Source organism: Coptis chinensis, chromosome 3 (genome assembly GCF_015680905.1).
Source record: "Coptis chinensis isolate HL-2020 chromosome 3, ASM1568090v1, whole genome shotgun sequence".
Lineage (NCBI taxonomy): Eukaryota > Viridiplantae > Streptophyta > Magnoliopsida > Ranunculales > Ranunculaceae > Coptis > Coptis chinensis.
Window position 1 is genome coordinate 18400679 of NC_141458.1, and position 8141 is coordinate 18408819.

Consider the following 8141-nt stretch of genomic DNA (forward strand, 5'->3'; position numbering starts at 1 on the left):
TGTGTGAGACATTTTGTAAAGCCTTTTCAGCACACAAAATATTTAATAGATCCCCGGGCGTATGCCTGAGTCCAAAATCTAGTATATGTCTATTTGAGAGGATTGTTAATTTTGAGAAAGTGAGTTGATTATTTTGGTCATTTTTGGTGTATAGTCATTTAAATTTGAAATAATAGTTGCTATTTTTTTTAATTAATGAATTTGCATATTTTCTCTTACTTTTCGCGAAAATTTTTCAAAAATTTCAAACAATAACTGAAAACGTAATTTAATTCCTTGAATGGGACATAGGTTAACGGAGAAGGTACGTAGAACTTAGAAGTTCTTGTTGAGCACATTAGTTAAGTATACTAGCAAAAATACACGTGCTCGCACGTGAATAACACAAAACAAAGTATATATGATTGTAACACAAAATAAAATACACGTGTAATCTAATACACGTATATATATTAGATTACACGTGTATTTTTGCTAGTATACTTAACTAATGTGCTCAACAAGAACTTCTAAGTTCTACGTACCTTCTCCGTTAACCTATGTCCCATTCAAGGAATTAAATTACGTTTTCAGTTATTGTTTGAAATTTTTGAAAAAATTTCGCGAAAAGTAAGAGAAAATATGCAAATACATTAATTAAAAAAAAATAGCAACTATTATTTCAAATTTAAATGACTATACACCAAAAATGACCAAAATAATCAACTCACTTTCTCAAAATTAACAATCCTCTCAAATATACATATACTAGATTTTGGACTCAGGCATACGCCCGGGGATCTATTAAATATTTTATATATGGATGTACACAAAACAAAGTGATAACAAAACACATACAAAATTTATTAGATACAGAAAGTTATGGTGCGCTATTTAAACGTTGTCAAATCTCAATGAAGAAAATTAGATTACAAAACTGGCTAAAATTAACGCAGACTATTCACAAAATAATAGACAAAAAACTCAAATCCTCTAAATGCAACTACCAAACAAACGACTCGGTCTATTCACGAAATTATCAACAAATCCTTTTACAAAATGTCGCTAATCAGCTCCGCCTTTCGTCCAATTCAGAATCAAATTTGAAACTGCATGTTGTAAACAAAAATAAATAAAATCTAAAAACAATATATAACTTAAAATCTAAAATAAGTAATAAACAAATCATTTGATTCTATTAAATCTTAAACTCTTGGTTACATCTGTTTGCACAAATAACCAGCATTTAAGTCCAAGTGAAAACAAAATTCATAGATAAATTAAACTCATTGGTAGAACTTGAAATGGACATTCCCTTGAAAAGCATAGATGGCTTGTTGTAAATTTTTGTTGACGGTATGACATGTTATGGTAAGAGTACATAGTTCATATTCTATAGATTCTAAGCTTTCATTGACATAATCTGAAAAACAATAGAAGAACAATAGAGAGCAAAGGATGTCGAGCTACAACATGTATTTCTATTGAGCAAGGGTTGTTTGGGTTTATGGGGTGCCAAGTTTTAGCTAGAGCTTTTATCATAACTGACATCCATATATGGTCAGTTACCAATGGCCATAATATAGATACCTGGTTGTGAGCCCATATTCACGATGACAAAAACTTTGTTAACATGAGAATAGGTAATCGATCTAAATTACCAATTGATAGAAGATGACGGAAGAGAAATACCTTTAAGATTGTACAAACATTCAAACATTACTTAGATATCACTTTCCAAACTATATCACTAGATCAGCCACCTACAAAAACACCATATAGTTCTCAAACTCCAAGTTCAAAAATCATGTCTATAAAACACAAGCACACACTGATATATAGTTGAGTCTCACCTTCCACTTCAGAATAGAGCTCCCTAAGGTCTTTCATTATACAATCCAAATAGAATTCCCCAATACCCAAAATAGCGTGGTCCTCTGACTCTCCAACTTGGTTATTGCCAAAGGGTAACTTTTACTGATCTTCTAGAAAGCCTCAACCATTTTCAGTAACTTGGTCGGGTTCAAAAGCTTTGTTGCCATCTTGACAACCCGAAGAGTATTGAAAAGCAAAGGCCTCAATATGTAAACCTCTTCGTCATACTTAACATTGCAAGCTAGGTGTAGTAGTTTTCATTATTGAAGCCTCAACCCCTTCAATCAGTACCCATGAACCAGCAAGAGCTTTGGCTACAAGCAACGCGGTAATAGGCTTTGTTACTTATTCTACAGTCATGTCTTCTTGGTCTTCATGTGAATAACCTTAACCCAATACATGCATAGTTGGTCCAGTCTGAATCTCACCTCTATAAACTCTACCGAAAGCTTCAAATCGCTACACTTAGACTTGGGATGAAGTTTGGTTATATTAACCATGCGACGACCAAAATTATCACAATCCATTCTTTAAAAACTGAAGAGTCTTGTTGAGGTCCTATGTATATATACTCAACCTTTTGAGGCGCAGCTTCCTTGGCAGAAAGGATATGTTGAACCAGCATATCAGTGAAGCCTGTGGCAGAACCAAAAAGAGAGCTGCAAGCCAACCCTAACCGAGGCTGGACATTCAACCTATATGCTGCATTACTAAGAGTGACACCAAGTTCTGCAAGAGTTGCCTCCACACTCTTATGCTCTCCAAATACTTGGTTATAGAGGTTCAAAGACAAACTGTACAAATGATATTTCCCCTCCATTCATGCTAACTTTTAGCTATTACACTCAAAAATGTATTCCACAGTTCCTGAACAATATTACCCTGTTTTTTTTTTTTTTTTACATCTTATTTTTTACATTTTTGGTCTTTCTGAATTAAGTCGGACTAAACAAAATTAGATGGTTATCTAGGAAAAAAAAACATTATGGTTCAAATTAACCAGACATAAACAAACAAAATTATCAATATTCCCAAAAGTTGTTCCACAACCCAAGATGAATGTAAGTTCATCAGTTCAACCACTAAAAAGAAAAGTTTTCTAAGTGTAGCTTAATTAGCAAAATTTACAACCAAAAGAAAACAATAACAAAATATATAGACTCATATCCCACTCTAACGTGAATATGAAATGCACATTATAGTCATTTAAGATGGTATAACAGAAACCAGGAGTTGCAGGTATAATAAAGAAGTTGTATGACATTTTATCAGAGAGGATATGCGAGAATTATCACTTCGAGGCCACCAGCCTAAACGTGTGAGCAACTGTCTATCTTCTTTTTTTGCTTGGTAATCTATTCTAAATAGAATGGCAAAAACTGGTGATGTGAAGGAACTACTCCTGCACTATCCACACTTGAACTCCCCAATAAAGCAAAGCGTACATAGAAATCTATTAGCTACTAACAAATAACCAAATGAATATATAAACTACACTAAAGTTGTTAACTTGCAGTGACTAAGTCACTACTTAACAGTATAGTTTCCAGCTTGTTACAATGATTAGATATCACTTTCTAATAGAAGAGGACCCTGCACTCACACTGTCTGGAATAGATCAACAGTAAGGAAAGAAAGTGTTCCTTCAACATCCTGATGCCCACGACATTTAGGTTAATACTTTTTTTTTCCATTCAAGCTTTCCATGGTTTCCACATGCATAACCAAAAATAACTCAATAACCTTCAAATTGCAGGTGGTTTATTTGGTAAACAATCAGCTCCTTTGGGCTTGCTTATGTAATATAAAAGATTTAAAAAGCATGCTAAAAATACTAATATTAATACACCTCATTTACATACCTTCCTTCTGGATTCTGATGTCAAACAATGCTCATTGCCGATGAAAGATGATTGGGGGTTGTTGTTATCCAAAAGTCTACCCTATAAGCTTGAGTCATAGCCCAAAGCAGAAGTAGCTTGATTCTGACTTGAAAGAAGTGTCCTTCCCCGCCCTGGGAACCTGCTATCTTGTGTTGACTGCAAGTTTTAATAGCAAAGCTATCAGCTCAACAAAACAAATAAATAATTAAGCTATGCATTAACCTAAAAGAACCTCGGAACATGGAGCAACAATTGGCTTGCTTATAAATAAACATAAAACTTGGAAGAGCTATGTCGTTATTGTATAGAAAATATCTACAACCAAATATCTTTAAATTTGTAATTAGCTTATGAATATTGATTTGTAGGTCATAGATGCACTACCTGAGCAACCGTTGCTTCTCTTTGTGGCATCAAGGAGGAAAGGTTTCTCCATATATTGCTGGAAATTAAACTATTGCATGATAAAGATTAAAAAATAGGTAACTACATAAAGCTCAACAGCAAATACACATGGCTTAGTCAGCATAAGTAAAAAAACATTGTTGGGTAAGATTTCAATTTTCAAATACTTTGAAACCAAATTCATCTTATTATATTTATGTGTTTAATTAAGACGCTCATCAAGTGTGCATGAGGCTAGTGACATTAATCCCTCCTTCCATCCATGTCGTTTGTATTTTCTCTTTTTTTTCCAAACTCTTTAACGACGTCCAAGTTATCCAGAACATGGATGGACACATCACTTCTGTAGCGAACTAAGAACTGATAAACTGTAGCTTCTTTTGCTTTTATCTCGGCAAATAACCTTTAAAAGAGCAGCTATACCTAATACTGCATTGACAATGAAGTGTTGAATTTGTGCATATCTGTGCTCAAAGATGCCATGCATTCCCTGCCACTGATTGGGAAGGGAAAAACACTCTCAAAATATTTAAAGCGAGTTTCTGACCCAACATCTGGGGTAGAGTGCACATGACAGTTGAGTCCATACTTTTACCTGGAAGCAATCAGTTTCTTACCAAAATTAAGTTCTGGCTTGAGTAGACACCAAAATCTTATCATATACAATCTCCAACAATACTAATAAATATGAATTGTCCACACTACAAACAAAAAATTAAGCTTACTCACATAGAGTGGTCATTGAATTCTTGTCCAAGAGTTAAGGGTGTTGCATCTTGAGTGTGCATACGACCAATGTTAACGATATCCTTGAACTCAAGAACCCTGAAAAACATAGAAGTGAATCCTCAATTTTTGTTAGCTAAATTCCATCTTAAATTTGTATGATAGTGTGCATGGTAGGGATGTATAACAGTGAGCTAAATTCCATCTTAAAGTTGTATGGTAGGGATGTAGTAGGAATACCAGTACAATGTTTTGAACATCATACTGAAAGATCAGCTATCGACTATATCACTTAACCTCACAAACAACTACCTCGACATGATTGCAACTCCTCAATATTGATGTAAAGTGAGGCTTTAGAGAATCCAACCTTGTTACCTACAAAGAGCAAATATTGGATAACGTAGCCTGGGAATAGTGGGACACAGTAGGGAAGACGCATCGGGAGAGATTAATTTTTCATGAAAGATCATTGTCAAATCATTTTAACCTAAACAATGTAAAAGCTACTTGATAACAATTTTGATCAAATACTATTTTTTTCCTTATTGCACTTATTTTTCATTAATCAAATACTTGAATGTCATAACCATAGACAAACTTCAGTCATTCATTGTGACAGATCAATGACTTAACAAAGAGCTAATTGTAACCTCAACAACCCCCCCCCCCACCCCTAACAACGAAAACCATACATACTCAATAAGTGGAAGATTGCACTAAGAATACAGAAAAAGAAAACAAACACGGTCACTCCTTTTAGGAACATGGCTCGTTCAGTCACTTGAGCCCTCAGAAATCCAGTTAATGAAACAAACTTCTAATTGGGATTTGTGAAGCATATTTATCAATCAATAGAAAACCTCAACCATATCCTAAAAATTTCAAAGCTCCACGAAACATAAGCATGCAACATCACTAATATTTAAGGTAATCAATTTACACTTGAAAAATGATTCTTAAAATGAAAATGATCTTAATTTACTATAATGCATCAGCGTACAGATAAATCAAATGTATTGGGATGCATACGGATCAAAAACTCTAAAAATTACCAATACCTTGCTGAAATGGAGATGAACCAAATGGAGTTGATTTTCAATGTTTGTGATTCTCCCCGGCCGCCTTGAATATATACAACCAAATCAAACACTAAAATGAAAACCCAAAACCAAGATAGGATTAAACTTACCATATATTTGTACTATAACAACTTTGTTCAAGAGAGGAATAAACTCACCACCCCCATCGTTCAATATATAGTTGAAGAAGTAAACTTGAGAAATAGAAAACAACTCCAAATTCTTAAACAATGGTTCTGAGTTAAGAGTATTTATTTGCAATTGTCTCTAACGTAATCAAAGCTTAATAATTTGCTTTTTTGTACATTAGGCATGAATAAAATGTGAACTTCAAAGCTTCATCTATTGATATGATTATTTTTTTTTAATAATGATAAACAATTGATTATGTCTAAATGAAAAGGAGCTAGATCTTACTAAAAAAAAGGCTAGTGAAATCACGTTTAAGGTGCTGCAATGCAAATTGTAATCTACAACCATCTGATTAGCTGTGATTTACCTTTATCCAACCTAGAAAGAGATGAACTTAACAAAGTAGATTCCATAATCCAACCAATGATCGAAATTCCCAGGACTGACATCATGGATACAAATCAACAATTGAATGAGGCTTCTATAGAAAACTATAATATGTTTCGTTTAGTACCCAATCGCCTCTCTAAAGCATCGGGAATTGGGTAAAAGGGCGCCAGCGTGAATAAGTGAAAACCAAACTGGTTCCCTAATTAAAAGAATAAAAATACGACTATTAATACAATTGAAAATAGTAATCTAGCCTCTTCTGTATGGAGAAGAATTTTTTTAGACAAAAAAGAGATATCGCATGAATTGAGAAGGAGAATATGGGGAGAGACTAGAGCGAAAGTGGCCATGTACTATGCAGTATATAGAGCGTACTTCAATATTGTTATTCGGAACATTATGACCAACTCAAGTTTGAGTGGAGTTCCTGCAAAAATGCGTTAAGAACGAAACAGAGATCGATGATCCCATGTACATGAAACTATGAAAACATAGATTAAAAGAAGAGAGGGTTTAAAGCTAGAGGAAAAAAATGTTGACTTCAATTCAAATTACAGTTCTAAGCACACCTCATCGACATTTAAGAAAGTAAGTCGACTTCCATTCAAAGATTGGATTGACATACATTTTCTACCACAACCTACCAGCTTGTTCGATATGAATGGAGGGTGGGATTTACTATAGGAGTGTTTCACCCTTGCAATTCCTAAATACTCAGTAAACCCACTAAATCAGCACTCCACAAATAAAAATCAATTGCACTTTGCAGTCAGAGTAACAATTAAGATGCGTTCGAAAAGGATTAGCCATCATTGCACTTGGTGAGGTCTCGACTAGCACTATCAAAGAAGACAACAATACCAAGCGCAAAAACAGTAAAAGTGTAAAACCCGTGCCTTCATTCGAAGGCCTAAACTAATTTACAATAAATTATGGCAGAAACATGCTTTTGGACGTACCACAATTTATTTTAGACGATTAATCATAATCTCTTAGATAGTTTAGATCAATCGATGAGAACTTAACTAAGTACCGGACAATACTATACTAAAAACAAACAATGTATATTTTTTCATTAGAGCAAACAATTCAGAACCTAACAATGCAAAGATTTAAGTTTTATAACAATACTACAACTACTTGATCAAGTATTCAAGAAGAATATGGGCCTTAAAATCAGATGTTTATCTTTTAATGTTCCCACAAAAGATAATTTTGTTTTTAAGTTCTTGTCAATGGCGTTGAAAACATGATGTAGGTTCTTGACAATGGTTCTCATACAACCAAATGGATAATAGTATAAAAATTACAAAATCCTAAAATTACAAAATATTTAAATTCTAACCAAAGTCAAGTTTATGAAAATGTTGAAATTAAGAGCCAAAATATTAAGGAACAAAACCAAAAATAAATCGCCAAAGGCCACGTCACATGAAATTGGGAAGACAGAGGTAATGCATGGTAAAGTTTAATGCCAACATTACCTACTACTATTAACGTATATTATATGCGAATTCATACCTCGTTATATACATTGTAGCCTTGTAGGCCTTCGTCTTCATATATTGAAAAGAGATGAACAAATGCAAAACTTGTTCAAATAGTAAAAAGTCTATTTCTTGATGTTCAAATAGTACAAACTGAGAGCGCACACACACACATAAAAAGA

The 8141-nt window shown here is 33.7% G+C and overlaps 1 long non-coding RNA gene across 1 annotated transcript; it reads right to left on the reverse strand.

The window, feature by feature from the left end:
* Positions 1-4665: 4665 nt before the first annotated feature.
* Positions 4666-6022, reverse strand: LOC147508411 (uncharacterized). Its single transcript, XR_015217475.1, has 3 exons — positions 5930-6022; positions 4872-4967; positions 4666-4737 (listed from the first exon to the last, which is right to left on the reverse strand). It is a non-coding gene; the product is annotated as an uncharacterized LOC147508411 (long non-coding RNA).
* Positions 6023-8141: the final 2119 nt, after the last annotated feature.